This window comes from Peromyscus leucopus, chromosome 15, assembly GCF_004664715.2.
Source record: "Peromyscus leucopus breed LL Stock chromosome 15, UCI_PerLeu_2.1, whole genome shotgun sequence".
NCBI classification, from domain to species: domain Eukaryota; kingdom Metazoa; phylum Chordata; class Mammalia; order Rodentia; family Cricetidae; genus Peromyscus; species Peromyscus leucopus.
The window spans coordinates 40,161,565-40,186,788 of record NC_051076.1 but is presented as its reverse complement, the minus strand read 5'-3'; positions in this window follow the sequence as shown (position 1 = coordinate 40,186,788).

Genomic DNA, 25,224 nt, shown 5'->3' with positions numbered 1-25,224 from the left:
GGGAATTTTCGTAGTACCAGGTTTCTCCCTTACCTCAAAATGTCTCCCTCTATTAAGATATTTCTTTCATTGCTCTCTCACTCTGTCCCTTCCCCAACTTGACTACTAACAATAGTGGAGAGGGTGCCTGAACTGGCCTACCTTGGTAATCAGATTGGTGAATACCGTAACTACCATCATAGAGCCTTCATCCAGTAGCTGATGGAAGCAGATGCAGAGATCCACAGCCAAGCACCAGGCTGAGCTCCCCAAATGCAGTGAAAGAGAGGGAAGAGAGATTATGTAAGTAAGGGGAGTCAAGATAATAATGGGGATATCTACAGAGACAACTGAACCAAGCTCATAGGAACTCACGAACTTTACACCGACAGCTGTGGAACCTGCATAGGACCACACTAGACCCTCTGCATATGGGAGACAGTTGTGTAGCTGGGTCTGTTTGAGGCGCCCCTGGCAGTAGGGTCAGGATCTATCCCTGGCACATGAGCCGGCTTTCTGGATCCCATTACCTGTGGTCAGACACCTTGCTCACCCTTGATGCAGAGGAGAGCTTGGTCCTACCTCAAATGAATGTATCAGGCTTTGCTGTCCCCTCATGGAAGGAATTACCCTTTTTGAGGAGGAGATGGGTGTAATGGGTAGCCATTCCAGCTTGGATCTGGAAATTCCAACCCCCATTGAGACTCTGGCCACTGTCAAGCCTAAAAGGCAGGGCGAGGGGAGGCACCTGGAGATCCAAGAGCTGGATGGGTCAGCGCTCTCTCTGTACGCTCTCTCTGTGCTGGGAAGCTGAACGGTGAAGGTGGACTGTGCAGAGCTCCGGAGAACACCGCTGGATTGCGTTACACCTTCCCCAGACCCTGCGACCTACCTTTCACTTAATTTGTGAGTTACAACATTAAATAAATATCCTTTTAACTACGTGGAGTGGCCAAAATAATATCTCCAATAGATGAGGGGAGGAGGAAGACAGAGGGTTGGGGGAAGCAGGGGGCCGGGAGTGAGAGGGGGAACTGTGGTTGGTATGTAAAATAAATAAAATCATTTTTTTAATTAAAAAAGACAGTGTCATTCTATTGAAAAAAAAAAACTGATTTTTCACCTTCCCAGAAGCTATCTATTGCAAATATCTTCCTGGTTCAGCATGGTACTTTGTGCTCATTTTCCCTTATCCATGACAGGATTTCTTTGGCTTGAACTTGTATGGAATGAGTGGATACTGTCACACTGTCTGTGATTTCCTGTGTTCATCAGCCATGTTGTGTTGGAAGACTCCTTCACTGGTGTCAACCATCACCTCTGGCTTTCTATTTCCTCTTTCTCATAGATCCTTGAATCTTGAGGGAAGACATGTAATAATAATGACATCCCATCTAGAGCTTTGTTCTCAAAAATTTCTCACTCTCTGCACATTATCTAGTTGTGGGTCTCTGTTAATTATCTTCTGCTGCAAGAAGCCTTTCTGATGACAGTTAAGCAATTCACTGACTTAAGAGTATTGTGACATATCTTTAGGTGTTATTTTATTCCTGTGGTTATTCAGAAGAATAATAGTTGTAGGCAGATTTTCCTCTAGGGTCCATGACTTACCAAGTCTCAGATTCTTTGCCTCATTAACAGTGTAGGTATGGGTTCTTCCTCATGGAGCAGACCTTAAATCCAATTAAACAAGTGTTGGTTACTCCTATGACATTTGTGCCACTACTAACAAGTGAGTACATCTGGCAGGCAGATCATTACTGTACACAGTGTTTGTAGCTGAGAGATACCGATTTTTTTCCTCTGGTAGCATGTACAGTACCTTCAAGAACAATGAATGCTAGTCAGTAGTGATGAGGCTGCTGCTTGAACAATAGTTCAATTTCTTTTTAGCCATGAAGGAAATGCAAATTAAAACTACTTTGAGATTTCATCTTACTCCAGTCAGAATGCCCAATATTAATAAAACAAATGGCAACACATATTGGCAAGGATGTGGAGAAAGGGAATCATTTATATACTGCTGGAAGTAGGGAAAACTGGTACAGAAACTATGGATATCAAAGTGGGTGCTCCTCAAAAGGCTGAAAGTAAATCTACAACAACATCAAGCTCTATCACTCTTGGACATATTCCCAATGGACTCTTCATCTTACTCCAGAGAAATTTGCTCATTCTTATTCATGCTGTTCTCTTCATCTATTTTTTTCTTCATCTATTCTTAATAATCATGAGTTGAAAACAGCCTAGATGCCCATAAACTGATGAATATATAATAGATAATAAAAATGTAGCACATTTACACAATGGATTATTATTCAACTGTTTAAAATAAAATTATAAATTTCCAAGTAAATAAATGGAGCTAGGAACAGCCATCCTAATTGAGGCAACCCAGATTCAGAAAGATAAATGTTGCATATTTTCTTTTTATGAAGATATATTTCTTTTAAGCTTTAGATATATGTGTTTTAGTCTATCAAGGTTAGATAGCTGGTAAAGGACCAGGAGTGAGTAGGCACATTTTCAAGGAAGTGGAAACAGATTATAGTGATAAAGGGGAAACTAGAATATAGAATGATTAAATGTGGAGACAGATGTGAGAATACAGTAAAGGAGAAGAGATGGGGCAATAACATAATCTAAAGGCCATATTGAAACCTACTGCTGAAGAAAAACCTAAAATCCAGGTATATATAGAAGTTTAAATTGAATTACCATATAATAGGAGAGATAATATCTCAAGTAGATAGCATATACTCCCAAATAAAATAATCAGTCTCAGGAATGGGTTATATCTTTTTGTGCCATTGTCCAAAGAAATGAGTCATAGAGTCTCCCAACATAGCAGGCTATTGCCAAAGCTACTGGTCCCCCTCAGAACCTGATGGGAATACTCTATTTATTAATGATATCACTGCATAATGGTAAACATCTGCTCTAGAAGGACAGAAATTTGCAATGAGTTAAAATTGTACAATGTATATAAAAGTCTAGAATGTTAATATTACTAATAAAAATTTCCCTGTTACACATTTTTGTTAATTAATAGTACATAACGTTTTCCAAAATAAATAATATGCACCAAGCAACTTTATTTTCTTGAGTAACAAAATTATGAAATACTTTTCAGCTATTTTATTCATATTTTGAATATTTTTATTATTTTTTTCATTTATTTTACATACCAACCACAGTTTCATGAGGTTGGAAGTTTTCCTGTGTCCTGGCTGGCCTGGGATTGGGACAAATCTGTCCCACTCACATTCCCCCAAGTAAACACACAGAGGCTTTTATTAATTATAACTGCTTGGCCATTAGCTTAAACTTACTACTGACTAGCTCTTACACTTAAACTCAGCCCATTTCTGTTAATCTATATATCGCCACATATTCGATGGCTTTATCTGTGTGCCATTACATGCTGCTCCCTGGATGGCAGGCTGGCATCTCCTGACTTAGCCTTCCTCTTCCCAGAATTCTCCTTGTCTGCTTATCCCACCTATACTTCTTGCCTGGTTACTGGCCACTCAGCGTTTTATTAAACCAATGTACAAAAGCATTATCCCTCAGCATTTTCCATTTTAGGAGGGATATTCTGTTGTCTCTTATTCTCTGCACTTAAGCAAATTGTGGGTCTCTTTTGTTAGTCATCATCTACTACAAGCAGAAACTTCTCTGATGAAGAGTAAGAGATGCCTTAGTTTATTGGTATAATAATGATAGGGCATTTTTAGCTGGTTTAATTAAAACTTCCTTTAGTGTAGCTTCTGTCCTAGGACTGTGATCTGCTTATCCATATGCCCTTGATCTGTTAGTACCAGATATGGGTTTCATCTTACATAGTAAGACAAATCCAATTTAAAGTGTGTAGTTATTCTCACAACTTTCATGACACTATTGCACCAGTGAGTGTCTTCCTAGGCGAGTGGTTACCATAGCTCACAAGGTTCATACCTGAATGAGGTTAATGGTTACTTTTTTCATTTAGCAGTGTGCATGGCACCTTCAAACAATATGGAAGCTAACCAGAAGGATTGAAGTCTTAAGGTTAATACAAACTTTGTTCATGTCCTATGACTCAAGTTGACTCAAGTATGGTGTGTTTGCTACAAAAGGGTCTTACCGAAAGGTTTCAATGGGAAAGCAGGAACATTTTTTTTTTTTTTAGCTTTTCTACACAGAGTTTCTCTGTGTAGCTTTGGAGTCTGCCCTGAAACTCGCTTTGTAGACCAGGTTGACCTTGAATTTACAGAGACTCACCTGCCTCTGCTTCCCGAGTGCAGAGATTAAAGGCATGTACCACCACTCCCTGGCAAGAGCATTTTCTTTCTTTCTTTCTTTTATTTATTTATTTTTTTGAGACAGGGTTTCTCTGTGTAGCTTTGTGCCTTTCCTGGAACTCACTCTGTAGCCCAGGCTGGCCTCGAACTCACAGAGATCCACCTGGCTCTGCCTCCCAAGTGCTGGGATTAAAGGCGTGTGCCACCACCACCCGGCCGGAACATTTTCAATAGCCTATAATGTTTGGGCATCTTTGGGACCAAACTGGCCAACAACTCCAAAAAAAAATTAAACTATTTTCTGAATTTGGCTTTTTATTTACAGGTATTTGCTGTCTAATAGGGATATATTTTCAAAGGATACAACTAAAAATTTTAAAGAATACAGCACATAGGAACTATTCACCAATTTTCTTCACTGACTTTCAGGAAGGCAAGGTGAAGGGTCATTGAAGATCTACTATAGAACATGATATATCAGTGAGTGAGCCTGACCTTAGACGTACTTAGTAGAGGAAACTTTTCAGTAGCAGTGATAGAAGACATTGGAGCAGAGTACCATAGATTATTCTGAACATCATCTTTGTCCCACTGAAATGGGAAAACAGGCTCACTTAAAAGTTTGTCACAAGAGCTTGTATGAAAGAAGCAGTCTTCTTTTGATGAGACTTTCTGCCAAGACAATAAGGGTGTACATAAGTAGTTGTTTGGAAAGCAAATTAAATTAAGGTACTTGAGTGTATTTGTTTTGTTCCATTTATAGGAAAACAAAATGTGTTTGCAATTAATTAGACTTCACTTGGAGTTCTGAAATTCCAAACTGGTGGCAATAATTTTGTTTGTTATTTCCAAGTGTGCATGGTAAGCCAAGCTTTCAGGCCCAAGCACATGTTTCAGTTCAAGCCTGCTCTTCTAACTCTTAGAATGTCTGTGGCTCTTAAAGGGGAAGGCAGTGTGTATCCTTAGAAAGAGCACTGTTTTAAGAACTTGTTGATGTAATTTATGTGAGAAAGCAAAGTACTCAGTCCCATGACATCACTTATTTCTACCTGAATGAATGAAATAATAGAATTTCTAATTGTCAAGATTTCCATGACATTTAGAAGTTGTGGTGCATAAAATACACTGAGCAAGGGTACACCACTACTCCCATCTTTAATGTGGGATGGTCAAGACCTCTGCCTTCAATTATTAGTATTAAAATGCATAGAACCCTTGGTTTCGTGGGCTAAGTAAAACCTGGAGATTTGAGAAATCCTTGCAGACAAGAGGGGCATTGGCTTGAGACACTGGGTCAGAAACACAGATCAAAAGAATGAAAGGTAATCTGACACCTGAATGACACTATTGGGTTATTTAACTAATCAAAATTAAATTAAGTATTATTCAACTCCTTGACATACGTTGTGATTAATGTCCCTTTACAGAAGCCACTTTGTATTAGATGTTCAGTTGCATTTGGTCAGAATTTATCTTAGTAAAGTTCATGTTACCAGCTACGTTGGAATAATAGTTGATCAATAGTTACCTGATGCAGAGAATCAAGATAAACAGTGACAACCACCACATGTGTTATTATATTGTATTTCTTGGCAATCACTTTTAGGATTTCCAAGTCCTTAGTCTAGACCTGTGAAAAATTCTTACAGCTGGGTTTTTCTGCCTATTTAAGACTCCTCTATGTCACCACATCAGAATCTAAGCTACCTGATATCAAGAGCCAAAACCGCTTCCTGTTCTTCAGCTAACAACCCATCCTACTTATATCAAATACACTGTGAGTAAATGAGTTCAATCTATAAATCAGAGATGATAATTAGTTTTGAATAAGCAGACTGGTTCAGGATGAAAATTTGTAAGTATGTTTTTGTTTTTTTGTTTTTTCGAGACAGGGTTTCTCTGTGTAGCTTTGCACCTTTCCTGGAACTCGCTTTGTAGACCAGGCTGGCCTCGAACTCACAGAGATCCGCCTGGCTCTGCCTCCCGAGTGCTGGGATTAAAAGCGTGCACCACCACCGCCCAGCCGAGTATGTTTTACATCATATCTTATTCGGGTTTCATGAGGTATTTTACAGACATGGAAAATTGCAAAAACTAAGGACATTTTAGAAATGTCAATAAAAACATTAAGAATTAATTTATAAATCTGAGAGAAATAAAGTGAAGATTTTTAAGTACACTGCTTTCTAACTAGACAATTAGGGCTCTGCCTAGCATGGTTATGGTGAGGATTGTGAAAGATTACAGAAGGGAAGTGCTTCCAGGTGCAGTGAGCACTCTTGCATGTTTGGCAATAATTATTATTCTGTGCCTTTAAGCACTCAACTTCTATTTAACATCACAATGTCACAAGGGCTGAGTTCTGTGGTTCTCTTGGGGAAAAGGGGTTTAGAAAAATAAGCCACTTTCTTAAAGACCAACTGAAAACCAGTTATCTGCTGCATGCTTACATATATGTTTACACAACACCCAAGTGAAATCCATGCCTACTATGTGTGATTAGACCAGGTAAAAATGATGGGATACACAGTAGCAAAAGTGCTGAATTACCTCCAGTGAAGTGAATTTTCTCAGTAAATTGAATGAGTGAAATATAAGCACACTATCAATCTCTCTGTCTATCTATATTTATATCTCTCTATATGACATATATACATATATAATTATAACATAAGTATTGTTATAAATATATATTTTCAAGGAATCAAATCTAATCTGATATGTTGAAAGAAAATATCTTCCTCTGGCCTCCTGTGTTTGATGTGAGATTAAAACTATTTCTTAGGGACATAGTACCAATTAATTTATTAGTAGCTCATATAATCCCTATTAGTCTCTCCAACTTGAATAATGACAGTGTGTACCTTTTGATAAACCTAGACTAGTTCTTGTTTCCTAACTAAGAGTTTGTGTCAGCAAGTCAAATGTAAGATTTGCTGATGTGATGAAATCCATGGCTGGTTAATTGCATCCAGTTTTTTAAGTGGAAAGCATCCTCTTTACAACCATGAGCATCATCATGGAGGGGCTAAGTGCAATCTGAATGTTCTTATGCAGTTCTATGGTGCCAAAACTGCTGACCTGGCTGTTCCTCCATCAGCTCATGCTGAACCCAAGATGAAGAAATAAAATAGAAATTTCGGGTCTTTATGTAAACATCCAGATGACATATTCTGCAAGGAAGGCAGTTTTGAATAATAAAAACTTTCATGCAGAATTCTCCATTTTATTGTGTACAAAAGAGTACTTCAAATATTATGCAAATGGGGATTGAATGAGCTTCCCCAGATGTGGCAGATTGTTTTGGATGACCCAGCCCTGAAATCTGCTATCATGAGTAAATGAAGGACGTTTTACAACTTTTCTAGGACTTTTCTACAGGACCTAAACCTGTGCATACATTTGTCAATTATTAGGCAATTTCAGTGGTTTTTGAATTCAATAAAATAATTTTCTTCATATGTAGCTTTCTTAAAGTATTACTCACAAGCTTTAAAAAATCAGAATTTACACATAATGTAATATTCAATTATTCACAAACAGAAGTGAAGTACTATGAAATTCAAACTTTTTTGAGAGCTCTTCTTTGTAATTCAAAATGTAGTTACTCTCTATCTTAAAATTAGTGACATTAAACTGACTTTTACCATACACTAAAATTTCTTTTTAAAAATTCTTATTACCTTTATAACAATTTCATACATATATACAATGTATTTGGTCATTTTACCTCCTCATTACCCTCCTTTATCTGCCCCAAATTCCTGCTCATCCTTTATCCTTATCAACTATCTTCCCTCATACTTTTACATCTTATTTTCAATTTTAATGCTTTGACTGTTTTATAAACGTATATAATCGATTTTAGTCATTCTTCACCCACAAGTTCCTCCTTCATTCCAATCTCTCTCTCTCTCCCTCAGAAACATTTCTTTCCCCAAAGTCCAGCTTCTACTTTAAAGTTTGTTTCTGTGGCTCTATAATGGCCATTGTCTGGAATGACCTATGTGACTCCTGTTGCCACCAAGTGCCATGAGGTTGCCCAGAGTCAGATCAGCCATCTGAATCCAGGTTGGTGTCCTAGGGCCAGAATAAATCCAGATCTGAGTGGCCTGTGTAGCTGATCAATGTCACAATGACATCCAGAGCAGAGTTGCAGCCGAGTGCCATATCAGGGTCCATGGCCTTACTGCAGCCAGGGTCTGTTCTGATGTCCAATGCACCTGTTACCATCGAAGGATGTGCAGACACCTGAGACCCAGAGCCCTGTTGGTGTCTCAGGGCCACTGTCACTGGGGCGGTGATGACATCCAGACCTAACCACTGTAGAGGATGATGTCAGGCTCCATGGTTCTACCGTGGATAGTGTTTGTGAAAAAGTCCACGTACTGTAGTGCCACCAAAGGTCACATAGAGGTCCAAGTAGGGCCACAACCATTTGCACCTGAGCAGCCAGGCCCTCTACCCAGAGACAGGATGTTGACTAGCCCCAAGCTGCTGCCGAGGGCCGTGCCTGGGTCTGTGGTCCAACCATAGCTGGGGTCTGTGTGGATGTCTGTGGCCTGTGTCAATTCAGGAGGACTTAGGAGCCATGTGAGATGAAATGAGCCGCCCAACATCCTTCGCTGGCCCTGGGAAAGCTGGCCTTGCTTCTTGCTGGACGCTACAGTAAGAGAGCTGACCCCTGCTCACTGAAGAGATGGCCCCCATTCCCCACCATAAGCCAAGGTGAACCGACCCTGAGGGCATGCATGTAGTGGAGTGGAGCTGCCTCCACCCCTCTCCTGAGGTCAGTAACCCCATGGGCCTGGAATGACCAGCATGGGCTCTCAACCAGTCCCACAGCCAGGTCTTTGGTTGACCCACCCTAGCATCTACCCCATCTAGGACCTACTGGAGGGATAGATGAAGGGCCCGGTTCTGTGGAATGATACCTGCAAGATCTCGAAGACTCATGGCAGCCACAGAATATCCCAGAGAAGTTCTGGTGAGGATCCAGTGATGATGCTGTACCAGAAACCAGAGGCCTTGAACCAGACCAGTGACTCATTGCAATGAACATTTGTCAGTAAAGCTGACAGGACAAAGAGGTGTACTATATGGCACCCCGAAGCCTCCAGTATCACCAGGACAAATGAAGAGGTATTGGAGATGCAGGACAGAAGGAGAAACAAAGAGATTTTTCTGTTGTGCTTTGTGGTTTGGTTTTGGGTTTTCTTTGTTTGTTTTGTTTTTGTTTTGCTTTTGCTTTTGTTTGCTTGCTTGAGTACTTTGACTTGTTTCCTTATGTGGGGGCGTGGCAGGGATGATGGGAGGATATAGGGGGACTGGGAGGTGAATAGAATTGGGAAGTGTGATGTGAAACTCCCAAAGAGTCAATAAAGAAGTTAAATTAAAAAATAAATAAAGTTTGTTTCATATATGTGACCCACTGAGTTTTTCTAGGTGTTTTTTGTTTGTTTGTTTGTTTTGTTTTGTTTTTCAAGACAGGGTTTCTCTGTGTAGATTTGGTTCCTGTCCCGGATCTTGCTCTGTAGAGCAGACTGGCCTTGAACTCACAGAGATCCGCCTGGCTCTGCCTCCCAAGTGCGGAGATTAAAAGCATGTGCCACCACTGCCAGGCTTGACCCACTGAGTTTAATTAGAGTTGCATGAGTGAGCCTGGGTGGGAAACTGCTTACTGAAACATGGAACATTTCTCATGAGCTACACCACTGAAGAACTTGTAACTACAGTCCCAGGGCTGGATACTCTCTTCTAGTTTCTGTGGTCACCCACACATATCACACACACACACACACACACACACACACACACACACACACACAAACACATTCATGTGCACACACTTACGAAATCTTTAGATTGCTTTACTATTTCAATGTAATTCTATTTTTGATAAGATGACACATGATTCTTATATATTTGATACCAAATGTCAAGAAAAACTGACCAGATTTTGTTAAGAAGTCAGTTCTCCTAAAATTTAACATGTGTTGCCATGTGCTACTATTTTTCCTAGGTAGCACTAACCACCAAAAATTAAATCCTTGATGGCATTATCAATTCTTCACCCATATAGGAAAGGATATAATACTGAAGTAACAATCAAACACAGAATAAGACAAATAAAATAATACAAGTCATATATGTAAGCTAGGCCAGCTCCCAATTCCATCAAGTGACATTGGTCTATATGGATTCACATACTGAATGAACTAGTAAATTATACCTAGAGGCATGGCACTAGTAACAAATACCTGCTTTCTCACCTGGAAAACTGAGCATAAGCCCCATGGAAACTGGAAAAGATGCTGATAGTGATCATTCATTGCCTACAACTTCTAGAAGAAGCTGTCCTATCAAATGCCTATGTCAGGTATATTTCAAGTACAGTAGCTATACCACGTCACTACAATTGTTATTACTAGTTTCTCATTATGCCCAAGGCATTTTTTCTGGATGTTTTATACACACACACACACACACACACACACACACACACACACACACACTTTTATACATTACAGGAATTATGTATATTAATGTTTTCATTTTATAAGTAAAGAAAATGAAGCATTAGGAATCTTGGCAAAGTCAAGTAGTTTCAGGATGGTAGGGACAGTATTCAAACTTCATTATTCATGATGTCAAAATCTTCTTAAATTTGCTTAAATACCACAGTCTAAATAATTATAGTGTAATCAATTGCTATCTGTTCATTTCTAAATAAGATATCTCACTGTGGATAAATCATACCAAATTTCAAAGCCTACAGAGAGAGCTAAGAGCTAGATCCTGAAATTTGTTGATCTCTGGAAGATGGTAATTTTGCTTTTTGTTGTTGAGAATGCCAGAAAAAAATATGTCTTGCTTTGTTCTGCTTGCAAATATCATCGAATTAAATATTCCATCTTGTGGTTGAGAGCATTGCTTTTTAGTCAAAAGCCATGTAAATGAATCTTAACAATCCATTTAAGGTTGATGTAACCTTGAGTGGAAGATTCTTTGTTTCTGGGTGCCTGTTCTTTTCCCATTTGTTGGCAGTGCCCAATAGTCATCTCTATTTGAATGCTGACAGGAAATTTAAATGAGTTAATTATTGAGCTCTAGAAAATACCAATGCATACAATGCACTTAGCTTAAATTTGGTTATTAGAATGATTTTTAAATTTCATTGTGTAATCAGTCACTCAGAAATATAATCACATATGTCAAATTATACTATATTTTCATATATATAAAAGATATGTAAGAATACAAACATATGAAATTATATATATGAATATTTTAACAGTGAGCTTTCTCAGAGGCTAGGAAATAATACTTGTACTTTGGATTCTTAAATTTAAGACACTTGTTATAATTCAGTTAGTATACCATAAATACTGGTGAGACTATGCAGAGATAGGATGATTCTCTTATTCTGTCTGTCCCAGATCTACTAGTTCTTTGGCATCAGCACAAATTCTCATTATTCTAGCTCTCCTCACCAGATAGCTCCACCAACTGGTCTCTGCTTATGTGCCATTCTGCATTTTCAGATGTTTGAAGGTGGCTAATTTTCAAAGATTTCTTTACAAATATGCATGCTCAATAACCTAAAATCAGCCCTAATTTAACACTAGTTAATCTGGTTACCAGCATATGTGGTTAGTTCTACTTCTTCAGAGCCAGCTCAGATTAAATGTCCATTTCTCTGGGAATATTCCAAAACTCATAGACCAGTGTGGAGTCCATATGTTCCCTCACAAAGCATGCTGTGCTTATTATAATTGTCATTAAATAGCAGTTTGCATAATCATTTGTCTCAGGCTTAACTCATCCTATGCACTGTGGGCTTCAGAAAGCACAGTAGTTGTCCAGAATACTTTGTGTGTGTGTGTGTGTGTGTGTGTGTGTGTGTGTGTGTGTGTGTGTGTGTTTCACAGTTAAGGACTCAAGTCGTATACTAGAATGTTCAATATATATCATTGAATAACTATACCTTAAGAACCAAGCCTTTTATATATTATTTTATAGAACATTAAATATAACAGGAACTTTAAATGTTGTTAAAGAAAGTTTTAGTCAAGAACTGTACAATGCTTCTTGTTTTTGTTTTTTGCTCAGAATCCTTATAGTAATGGAAGTCTGGATTGCTTATAGCCTTTGAGATTTCTCTCTTACAGTGTCTGGTGATTTTAAAGTAAAACTTCCAATAAAAAAATGTGAAAAGCAGCTTCTCCCTTGGGAAAGACCATGTCATTACTCAGATCAATGATACAAAGGAAAATGAACAAAAGCCTGTTTTAATCAAAGAGTTAAAGACCTTTGGATTTAGTGACTTTAGGCTATACTGTAAATTTTTTCATCTGAGATTTAAACATCTAAATTATATTGGTTTAAGACATAATCACTCATTTCTACCTAATGACCCACAGAACAGTTCTCAACCAGGCAGCCCACAGGCACCACACTTGGGTGGGTCTAAGGAATCCCACAGCTACTACTTTTGCATAGAAAGTGAGCAACAGCAATCAAAGAATAGAACACACACCTAAAAAAGTTGAGACCAGATTTCTATATCAAGAAACACTTCAAACATCTTATCTGCAAATGCCTAGATCCCTAGGCTAAAAAGGCAGAAAAAAAAAGACATCATGAAATTTGCAAGCAAATAGATGCAACTAGTAAAAAACATCCCAAGTGAGGTAACCTAGACCCAGAAAGATAAATAAGGCATGTTCTCACTTATATGTGGATATTAACCATTCAATAAATAATAACCAATCTACACTCTGTAGACCTAGAGATGTTAGTTATAGAGGAAGGGACTAGTGGGGACACAAGGATCTCCCTAGGAGTAGAGAATAAAGTAGATTTTATGGGTAGACTGGAGCCAGGGGTACAAGAATGGGAGGATCAGGTAGGGAGGGGAAGGGTAGATTAGGTTGAGGAAGAAAATATGGAGAGAGACAGTTGTATTTGAGGAATGGTATGGAAATCTACTGCATATTTATTTAAAATACATATTTATTTAAAAAATTTAAAATTTCTAAGATCACTATTCCTCAGTTATGAAATACACTATCTACTTTTGTAGGATCCATGAAGTACTTCTGTTTGTTTGCTTGTTTTCTCAACTTCACACAAGAGTCTGAGGAGACAGAGGGAGCAGACATGCCTGTGAAGTTCATTCTGCCTACTGCATCAGGAGTGAAAATCTCTATAGTGATCATGGAGTCTTATGTCTTCTGTGACCTTTTAGACAACTCACTTATTAGCAATGAATGATAAAATCTAAGATTATTCCAGTCCCTCATAATATAATGATTAACCTGCTGACTGTAGAAACAAGATATAAAAGACATTACCAATATCACTGATGTTTTCTTCTAAAGACCACTTGGAAAATTTTGTCTTTAATAGCAATGCCACAGAATACACAAATAGGAGCCTTTGGTGATGACAGAGAAGATAAGATTTTTATATATGCTTAATTTGGAATGCCACTAGGATAGCTTTTTGGCAATGTCAACTAATAAACTCTTCTGTGCAAGAGTAAGGACACCACATCTAAAAAGGTATCTCTGATTTGTGTCTTAGAAAGATTATTCTATTAGTAAAATAAAAAAGGCACAAGGAATGGCAGAAAAGAAATAAGTTGTTATGACCAAGGTAACTTAAAGAAGGAAGAATGTATTTGGGCTTTATGATTCCAGAAGAAGACTCCATAACATCAGGGGAGGTATGGCAGCAAGTAAACAGAACAGGAAATTGAGAGATCACATATTCGACAACAGACAGAAAGCAGACTGTGACTGGAATTAGAATGAATCTATAAACTCTCAAAACAAAACTCCCCCCTAGTGAAATGCTTCCTCTCGTTAGACTCTATCAGTTTCAACTTCTTTGAACAGCATCACCTAGTGTTCAAATACATGAGACTGTGGGTTCTTGGCTTGGTCAAACACCACAGAAGTGATAGTCATAGTTTCTATAAATGATCTTAAAAGAGATAATTAATTGGTGTAAGCAGCTTAGCTTCAGAGAGTGAAGAGGTTCACTGTTTTCAGAAGTCAAGATGAGTAGATGTGGAACCAGAAGGATAAATTATCCTACAGAAAGAGGGTCCTGTAAGGCCATCTTCTGTCTATTGCCTTTTCATGAGATAAGATGCATCTCAATATTGCTAACTAACAAAGATTTTAAAAACATAAGAAGTACCTAGATTTACACATTCTTTTACAATTTGGAGGTAGCATGATCCATCTCTCCTTCCTTTCTACCTTTCCTCATCATATTCATGTCTGCTCCTTGTTTTCCTCTCCTCCTCCCATTTTTCAATGTAATTAATTATATTAATGAGGGAACTGAAATGATTTATAGCTAGCATTACTGGATTAATGCTCCCTGGTCATGGCTGGCTTCAATATGTTTTATGTTCATTGTCTAAGATATCTTGGCTTCTATTGTCTATAGAAATTGCATAGTGTATTCAGTGTTTTAATAATGTATTGTGCTTTCTTTTCCTCTGCAAATATTAACTTTGACTGATTAGACTGCAACTTTGGAAAACATATACAGTACACACATGTTGTGTTTTAGAAGAAAGAAAGCCCACCATTCTCCTAAGCAGGTAGACAATAGAGAAAGAGAAGGCTGTCAGTGCTCTTATTCCTTAAACAACATAGACAATGTGGATAGAGACAGGCTTTCTTATTTGCATCTGATAAGAATTAGCTTGGGAAGTTATAATATGAAGGGGTCACCCCTGGCCTGTCTGACTTGTCACAATTTCCCAGTGTCTTTACTCATTACCAGTTTCTTGGCTCTACACATAAGAATCCAAACTTCAGAATGGAGAGTAAATACGAAACCATTGCTCTAAATAAATTGGAAAGGAAATCAGCTGTCTACAGGATTTGAGACACAATCACAATGCCTGTTTCTAAAGTGGCCACTCACAAAGTGACTTTGTCAGGAAACAGCTTGTTTCAGGAAACAGGATCAGAAAGTTATTTAATTTGAAAGAAAATAATCACCTATCCTCAATTGCACTTCAGTGTAAGAAGGAATGTTGGTTAATAGAATGCCACACTTCTGAGGTGCTGGGTTCCTGTTTTAACATTTGAAAATTAAATTACTTATTATGCTGAAACTTTATAATTATCAATTACTCCACTGTCTCCAAGCCCATGACCTGTTTCAGAATACTCAGAGAACAAGACTAATCTCCACCATGTAGCTTCATATGATGGCCTTTCTTATGGCTGAAGTTACAAAAGATCATTCAGGTAGAAAACCCACCCACCGGGGATTCGGATTCTCTTATCATTCAGAACACAGACTCCATTCAAGTAGTGAAATAGGTTTCCAATTCATTTCTTAGCATTTCCAGGTGTATTTCCATTGTAGTCTTGTATGATTTTTTGTATAGTTTTCTGCCCTCAACTCTCACACAGAGCATTATTGATTCCATGACAAATAAGTCAGTCAGCTTGTAACTACCATGTTATTTGGAATTTCTCTTCAAGGTTTTCTAGACCATTCTCCTTTACAAATAGAGTCACTTTCTTATTATTTATTCTACTGAATACAACAAAAGTGGATTCAGAGAAAGTTATATTAGCTTTCCCAGGTGAGGAATAAAACTGACTTATGTTCTATCTATAGTTCGGTTAGAGAGGAATGTTCTTTGCACTTGAGATTTGTATGTATCTTTCTGCTTGTTCATTGTCATTTAAATTTAAAGTTGCAGCAGACCAAGCTTATGAACATGATAAAATCTTGCTGTTTTGAATAGGAAAAGTGTTATCTTCAGATATCTCTAAAAATTAAAAAATATAAACTTGGTGGCAAAGTAATTAAAGATATAATTTCCCAACATCATTGTAATTATAAAATGTTGGCCCATATAATTGATCAAGTTTGAAATTACACAGAGTTTGAGTAAAACTGACCAAGTTTGAGTTACACAGAGGTAAACTAAAGAAAATACAAGTGTCATGAAAGAAGACCAAAGAAAACAAAACTTAGCAACAGCAAGTCTCAGAATTGAGTTAGAATGATCTGGTTGTGAGACTTTAATCTGCACTGTGAGGAACCAGGAAGGTCAGTTGATATAAGGATGTGCAAGAAGACATCATGACCTTAAGAAACACACAGTGGTGCTTGTGTTTACAGTGAGAACTGAAGACAGCATTCACTCTGGTAAAAACATAATAGACTGATGCATCATGGTCCAGGATCACCAGGTTGTAAGATAGTGAAGGAATCCATTAGTACTTAGACCACATATGCTACAAAAGAAAATGAACCCAAAGGCCATGTAATCTCAGGAGGAATCATGGCTATCAATAGAGGTCAGGAGAACCTATCAAAGTCATTATCTTGGTTTCTTTGCCTGTTTCTGTGATGTAATACCTTAATGAAAAAGCAGCTTATGGGGAGAGGGTCTGTTTGATGGGGGAGTCTGGGCAGCATGAACCTGAAGTGTCTGGTCACATGACATCCAAAGTGAAAAGAAGCAATGAATATTCTTGCCTGCTGTTTCTTCTCTCTTTTTATCCAGTCTCAAATCCAAGTCAACGGGGCATCCTCCCACGTCCATTAACAAAATCAAGATAATTGCCCCCAAAAGTCATGCTCCAAGTTTCTTTTCCCAGGTGATCCTAGATTTTTGTCTCATTGATAATTTGCACTAAACCTTACAGCAATATGTAATGACAGTTTCAAGATAAATCCAGAAGGAGGATTTTTAATTTATCAGAATTTTTTGTTTGTTTGTTTTTATTAAGAAATTTTTTATTCATTTTGCATACCAACCACAGATACCCCTCTTACCTCCTCCCACCGTCCAATTCCCTCCTCCAACAAGGCAAGGCCTCCCATGGCAAGTCAGCAGAGCCTGGTATATTCAGTTGAGGCACCTTCCCCTGCATCAAGGCTGTCCGAGGTGTCCCACCATAGGCAGTGGGCTCCAAAAAGCCAGCTCATGCACCAGGGACAGATCCTGATCCCACTGCCAGGGGGCCCCTTAAGCAGATCAAGCTACAAGACTGTCTCAGTTATGCAGAGGGCCTAGTTCAGTCCCATGGAGGCTCCACAGCTGCTGGTCTAAAGTTCATGCGTTCCCACTAGCTTGATATGTTTGTCCCTGTAGGTTTCTCCATCATGATCATGATGCACCCTGCTCATAGAATCCCTCTTCTCTCTCTTAAACTGGACTCCTGGAGCTCAGCCTGGTGCTTAGCTGATCAGAATTAGTTTGTTACACAATGAGTACAAAGGCAGTAATTTAAACAGAGAAATAGCACATAGGGGAAACAGTCTCTTCTGAGGCATTTAAGTGGGCACCATGGAGAGATGTGGAACCAGGAATTCGCATTTTTTTAGCTCTACCTTTTTATCTTAGGTGGAGCTAAAATGCTAGACAGTAATTTTCCACACCACTGTGCTTACTCAAATGTCTCACTTTTGCCAGGAAGTCGTTTGGTATTTGATTGATAGCTGTCTCCTACATAGACCATTCATTGCATAATGTCAAGGGCCATGTGTGTTCTATCCCAATTGTATAAATCATAATTAGAACAGGTCTTGACAAGTCACAGGTTCTGTATCAACACTTTCAAGTGAATGCATGAACATTCACTTAAAATTAGCAACTCTCCCACCTAAGGCTCAGGGTCACGGCAGAAGAGGAGGCAGAAAGGGTAAGCATCTCCTGGGGCCTGGAGTGATAACCAAGCAGAAAAAGGATTTCAGTATTTTTTTTTGATTCAAACATAAAACAGTTTTATTCATGTAGATATTATATTAAAATTACAGTTCTAAATTCATATATTAAAGGTGCATTTTTACATAGGTCAATTAATGAGAAAGGCAAGTGTAACACATTATTTCTAATCCCAACAAAGCAATGTCCCAGACATTAAACAGGCCTCTGGTCTGTGCCTCTTGCAGTGCAAAAATGATGAAGCATTGTGGGGTTCATGTGTAAGATTCCAAACTGAAATGCAATTGTGTTATACAACAACAGCCAATTGTTAGATCCTCATTTGTTTCTCTCAGATATCAATTATCTAACACCTATCAATTGTCTGTCATCTTTTAATCATTTACCATGTGTCTCTCTTTTACCTGTCATCTGTTTATCTGCTATCAATTATTTACCTAGATGTCATCTATATATCTATAATAAACAAATCAACAATTTGTCTATCACCTATGTATATCATCCATCTATTACCCATCATCTGTCTATTATCCATTGGCCATTCATATATAGACAATGACAGATAGAGAACAGATAGATAAACAGATGATAGATGATAGATAGATGTTGGATAGATAGATAATGAATTTCAGTATTCTTAAGCAGACCTGAGTTCAGTTCTTAGTACCACATCATCTCTAGCCTCTGTGCTCTATGAACAATACATATGCACATGCCGATAGATAGATAGATAGATAGATAGATAGATAGATAGATAGATAGATAGATAGATAGATACACATACTCAGCACATACAGACAGGCACACATGCAAAATTAAAATCTTAAAAATTAAAATAAATGTTTTAAAAACTGATGCTTCTGCTCACCAGAACAGCTTAAAGAGGCTAGTTCAATACCTCAATTAAATTTTGTCAGAAAAATTAATTTTAATTAAATCTACAGGGCACCAGGGTTCTCTACATGAAAAGAGCAGACAGGCCCCACTTGTACTGGGACACTCACCTGGAAAAGAATTTTAGGATCACTTATCTGACTCCATTCAATTTATAAATGGAAGTGTAAATCAGTATTCACGGTAGGAAAAAGTCTTGTTCCACTGTGACAGAATGTTTGCAGCAACCAATACACTCACTTAGGAACTTAACTTTGTAAAATCCCGATCAGATCCATCCTTTGGGAAAACTGACTCAGTCTTTACTGAGACTCCTCTACCCTCTCTCACTCAGAAAGACCTGCACCTTCTCCAATGGGACCTGAAAGTTAAGAGAAGCATTTGATTTAAAACTTAGTTGGAAGAGATCTGTGGTTCCCTATTGGTGAAATTATTAAGGCCACTCCATGTAATTAAAAGGAAGATTTATTTAGTGGGTGACTTACAAATGAAGGAAAAAGTAGATTGCGGGGGTCTAGGGAAGGTGTATCGCAGTGCAGCGGTGTTCTTTGGAGCTCTGCTCAGTCAACCTCCACTGTCTAGGGTCCAGGAACAGAGAGAGCACGCCCCCACCCAGGTCTCGGGTCTCCAGATACCTCCCTTGGCCCTGCCTCATAGGCGTGACAGTTGCCAGAGTCTCAATGGGGGTTGGAACTTCTAGATCCAAGCTGGAATGGCTACCCACTATATCTCCCCCAAAGGAATGGTTATCAAATATTGTCTAGGAATAATGAGGGATAATGACCTAGATAAGATGGAACTACAACCAATGCAAACAATATCAAGCAAGAAACACATACTAAAATCCAGAGAAGTATAGAGCATAGATAAATGGCCTGTTATAAAGATCATTCCAAAAGGTGTCCTATCCTAAAGAACCTGAATCTAATACTTAATATGTTCTATCTAAGATATTATATATACTAAGTTGTAACTATAACTGCTAGTCTTCAATCCCATCAAAGACCTGAGAAGAAACATAATGGTACCTGAGAAATGGAAGATGGATTCCAAGCAACTTTCGAGAGTCTTGCAAGAGTAGACAGAGACAGCTGGCAGCCTAGACAGTCACCTAATGTTTCTCAGCATTGTTGGTGCATTCAAATTGGCTACAGGCCTAGAGTATCTGACAGACCATCTTCAGAAGCAGGAATTCTGAAATACCATCTTACCCTATCTTGGCAGAGTACAGTGGTCGCTTTCCTTGTGTCCCCTTGTCCAGGAAGGACAGCATTGCATTCATACTGTCAGCCATCAAGGCAAGGGCAGTTCTTTGCCCAGTAGGCCATTTTGTGCCAAAAAGACAAACTTTATTTATTTATTTATTTATTTATTTATTTATTTATTTTACAATACTATTCAGTTCTACATAATAGCCAAAGATTCCCTTGTTCTCTCCCTTCCTGCCCCCCTCCCCTTCCCCCAGCCCACCCCCATTCCCACCACCTCCAGATCAAGGTCTCCCCTGAGGACTGGGATCGACCTGATAGAATCAGTCCAGGCAGGTCCAGTCCCCTCCTCCCAGATTGAGCCAAGCGTCCCTGAATAAGTCCCAGGTTTCAAACAGCTAACTCATGCAATGAGCCCAGGACCTGGTACCACTGCCTAGATGCCTCCCAAACAGATCAAGCCAATCGACTGTCTCACCTATTCAGGGGGCTTGATCCAGTTGGGGGCCCCTCAGCCTTTGGTTCATAGTTCATGTGTTTCCATTCATTTGGTTATTTGTCCCTGTGCTTTATCCAACCTTGGTTTCAACACTCTCGCTCATATAGACCCTCTTCTTTCTCACTAATTAGACTCCCAGCGCTCCACCAGGGGCCTAGCTGTGGATGTCTGCATCCAGATTCCTCAGTCCTTGGATGGGGTTTCTGGCACAACTATTAGGGTGTTTGGCCATCCCATCACCAGAGTAGGTCAGTCCCAGCTGTCTCTTGACCATTGCCAGCAGTCTCAAAAAGACAAACTTTTAAATGGAAATGTCTTAGAAGTCCAACATTCTCTCGGGATCAAATTGGTGCAGCCAGGAGTGATTGTGTCTCACATCAACAGAATTCTAAGTTATTTAAATGCCATATTCTCTAGGTCTTTGAAGTGTTTGAAGATTACCTATCTATCTGAAATATATCTATGTATACCTAGAAGACTTATCTAACATGGCTATAAATATGATTATCATAGATGACTAATTATTAATCTATTTTTTAATTATCCATTATAATTTTAAATGAGTTACATAAACATAATATCTCAAACAAGAATAGAAATATATATACAGGATAACAAAGTTAACTTTAAGTTTGTATCAATAAACTAAAATTTATACCAATGTAAAACATTTTAAACAAGTTGTTCTTTAAAAGTAGGTTCATTAATCTACCCTTTTATCTTATCATCTCTATATCCTCCTATATATCTATATCACATCCCCTTTTCTTTTTTAGAAAGAGATCACATTTATAATCAACCTGTTTTAAATAAAAATATTGGTTTTTTTTCTGTCCCACACCAGAGGGCTCTTCTGATTTGGGACACAAGAATCTCTTAACCATTTTTTTTTTAAGCATTATGTCTGGGTTTAGAGGGGGAGTGAGCTAATTCCACCTCTAAAGCCAGCTTGGTATATTTGGGAATTTGGGCGTAGCATCTCTTACTAATTCCTGCTGGAGGGGGGCGCTGTATCTTATGGGGCCACAAAGAAAATTTTAGGATCATGGAGTAGTCCGTGAGGTTGTATCATCTGAGCCAGTTGCCTTGAAACGATTCTGGATGTTGGATCATCTGGGGCATGGTGTCATCAGAGACCTTTCAGGTGGTCTTGGCTGGTCAAACCTGATGTATCTTAATCTGGAACAAATCCATAGCCTCTGGCTTTCTGTAGAAACAAAAACAGAGCCTCCTTTCCAAAGGAACATATCCTTACATCCAAATTTTGAAGTCAAGGTACTTTTAAAATATACATTTCGGCATAACTCAACAGCTTTTACAATCAAATGTTTTTCTTCAGTTACAAATATCAAAGAGAACATAATCCAGATTCTCTGTGTGGTAGCCATCTTTACGTGGCTTATTATCTTTACTGTTTTTTTTTTAAAACACTTTATTTTTAGATACTATTTGTTCATATAACGGTATATATTTTTTCTTTTAAGCCTATGTACATTTTTACATGCATTATAAACTATTTCATCTGAATCAGTCTTATTGCGAACTTATTGCTTTAAACTGTAGCCTTCTAAGCCTGAAACGGTGCTGTGGCTGCTGGCTCCGCCCCCTTCAGCTTCCCAACATGGCGGTGGTACGTTTTCCGCCAGCTCTGGGAGCCATTGTGGGTCTATGCTTTTATCCAAAAGCGTGTAGCCCAGAAACCTCTTTTTTTTTTATATATATATATATATACTAGTAAAGACTAAATCTACTAAATCTATAAATATGATTATCATAGATGACTAATTATTAATCTATTTTTTAATTATCCATTATAATTTTAAATGAGTTACATAAACATAATATCTCAAACAAGAATAGAAATATATATACAGGAAAACAAAGTTTATATACATTTATAGACAAATGCCACAGACCCACCAGGAAGAAAATCTGGATCATATGGTGTAAGGAGATGGATAGCCTCTCTGGCATACTGAGCGTGTAGCCCAGAAAACTCTTTTTTTTTTTTTTATACTAGTAAAGACTAAATCTACCACACAGCATAATGTGCTGCTGGCAGACGGCAGACGCCTCATTCCCGCCATACTGCTGGTCAAACGCAAACGCCAGGAACCCGCCAGTGTTCAAACCTGAGTTTTGCAGCATCTAGCTGCCCGTATGAGACAAGAAGCAGGAACCTGGTTTTGGCTCTGTTTAGAATTGATTATTAAATATTCTCAGGTTTAAGGTGGAAACTCCGTTGGGCACCATTTGTAGCTGTAGAATTTTTCTCCAGCTCCTGCCACCAAGTCCAACCAGTCCCACAGCCCACTTATAAAATAAAGACACAGACTCTTACATTATTTAAACTGCTTGGCCATTAGCTCAGGCCTATCATTGTCTAGCTCTCACTCTTATATTTAGCCCTTTTCAGAAGTCTATGGCCTCCCTCTTCTCTCTCACAGAGTAACACTGCGGCCATAAAGAGGAGTTACTCTGAGAGCTGCAAAACAGCCTCTCTTTCATTTGGTCCTTGCTTCATGACTTTTTCATCTTGATGTAGTTTAGCTGGGAGAAATGTCTCATGCAAAGAGCAGCCTGCAGTAATATGGTCATCGTCTAATATTGATTTATGACCATGCAGACCTCTGCCTCTGTGAAGTATCTTCCATGCAGCCTCTGACCAGGCAGCCTAGCTGCAGAATCATCCACAAGGTAGGCCACATGGCAGACCTACTGATCCTCTGCTCAGGCACTGACAAACCCATACTTGGAATAAATTAATATGTGGTATGATAGGAAAAGTGTCACAAGCAAGTTAAACCTTCTCAGTTAACACTTTGTGCCATCATCTTTCTCTGATATGGCCACCTCTAAGCTATGGCAAAGACAGTCCCAGATGCCTGATTTTGATTTGATACTATAGGGAAGCTTTTACACTTGGCCTCCTGTAATATGATTCTTAGTTTTGCCTCATTCACATTCAGAGCAACCTTGGTCTTCTAATCACATTTATAGACAAATGCCACAGACCCACCAGGAAGAAAATCCGGATCATATGGTGTAAGGAGATGGATAGCCTCTCTGGCATACTGAGAAAGTGAGTGGATTAATAAGTCAGTGAAACTGAGAATTCATACATCTCAGGTTTAGCAATCATGCCAGGAACAATACTGATAAAAGTATAATGAATCAGTTATTTCAAATCACATGGAAAATAATATGGGCTGTATCTTAAAGAAAATAAATGTTTTCTACCATCCGCTGATGCTCTACCCAGGCTTCCTAGAAAAGCTGTTTGGTTAGAAGAATAAATAGAGATATGAAGAGCTGAAAACACAATTTATTTAAAGAAGTTGAAGCAGGAAGAGAGATGGAATGTAAGTAGAATGGTAAAAATGAGAGCAAGGAAAAACTAGGTCAAGATTAACAAGTGAAAATGAGTAGAGAAGTGTGAATGATTTTTAGGGGCTTGAGAAAATTGAACATTCTAGGATAGGAATATAAAGGAATTGCAAAGACTCCTGGGATCAACAGGAAGCAGCTAGAAATTGTTCTCTTATAAAATAATAACACAATCCACATAGGAGGATGGATTTGAGAAAGACTATTTTTCATAAACAGTCAGCATAGTTTTCTTAAGGGGAATCACTGGTTGTCCAGTTAGAGAATTATGCAAATCCATTGGAGAACTAGATCACTTTTATTACGATGTGATTTGAGTAGGAGCCCTTGTGGCTTATCTAACAAACTTAATAGAAGTATTCTTTAGAGTGTACCATCATTGAAATGCAAATTGCATTTGTACTGAGGAAGATAGAGTTTTGAAACCAGTGTTTCACCCTCTAAGATACAGCATGTCCCTAGCACAGGGTTCTTACCCTCTTTGGAAACGAGCTAGCTCACCTTCTGACTAGCTGAAATCCCTGTATCTTTCATTTTCAGTATGTTTAAAATTATGCCTTGATACTTTCCTTTTTTTGGATTCCTCTTTTTGATAAGTATTTGCTGACATTTTCTTGAAGTTCAGTGATAAAAGGACATGTTAGTTTGCCTGCATGATTTCTGGCTATGTAGCTACCCAAGGTAATTTGTGTTCATGCATTCACTTAAAAGTGTTGATACAGAACCTGTGACTTGTCAAGACCTGTTCTAATTATGATTTATACAATTGGGATAGAACACACATGGCCCCTGACATTATGCGCTGAATGATCTATGTAGGAGACAGCTATCAATCAAATACCAAATGACTTTCTGACAAAAGTGAGACATTTGAGAAAGCACAGTGGTGTGGAAAATTACTGTCTAGCATTTTAGCTCCACCTAAGATAAAAAGGCGGAAGACATTGGTCAGCCTGAGTATACCATGGAAAGAAGGTCATGAATAAATATTCCTTTGAAATATCAATGTAGAAAATATGTTTTCTCTGAAAGTTGCAAGCATGTGGAGTAGTCAAGATCTCTTCTGAACAGAATTCATTATCTTGTGGATTGTGATACAAATTCATTCATAACAATGAAAAAGCAACAGGAAATTATCCTCTAAAGAAGTTAAATATTTTTAAAAATCTATTTCTACACCCAAATTTAAAATTTTCAGATACAATTAAATATATAGATCTTTTTTGTTTTTTTTATTTAAGTTCTTTTTATTTC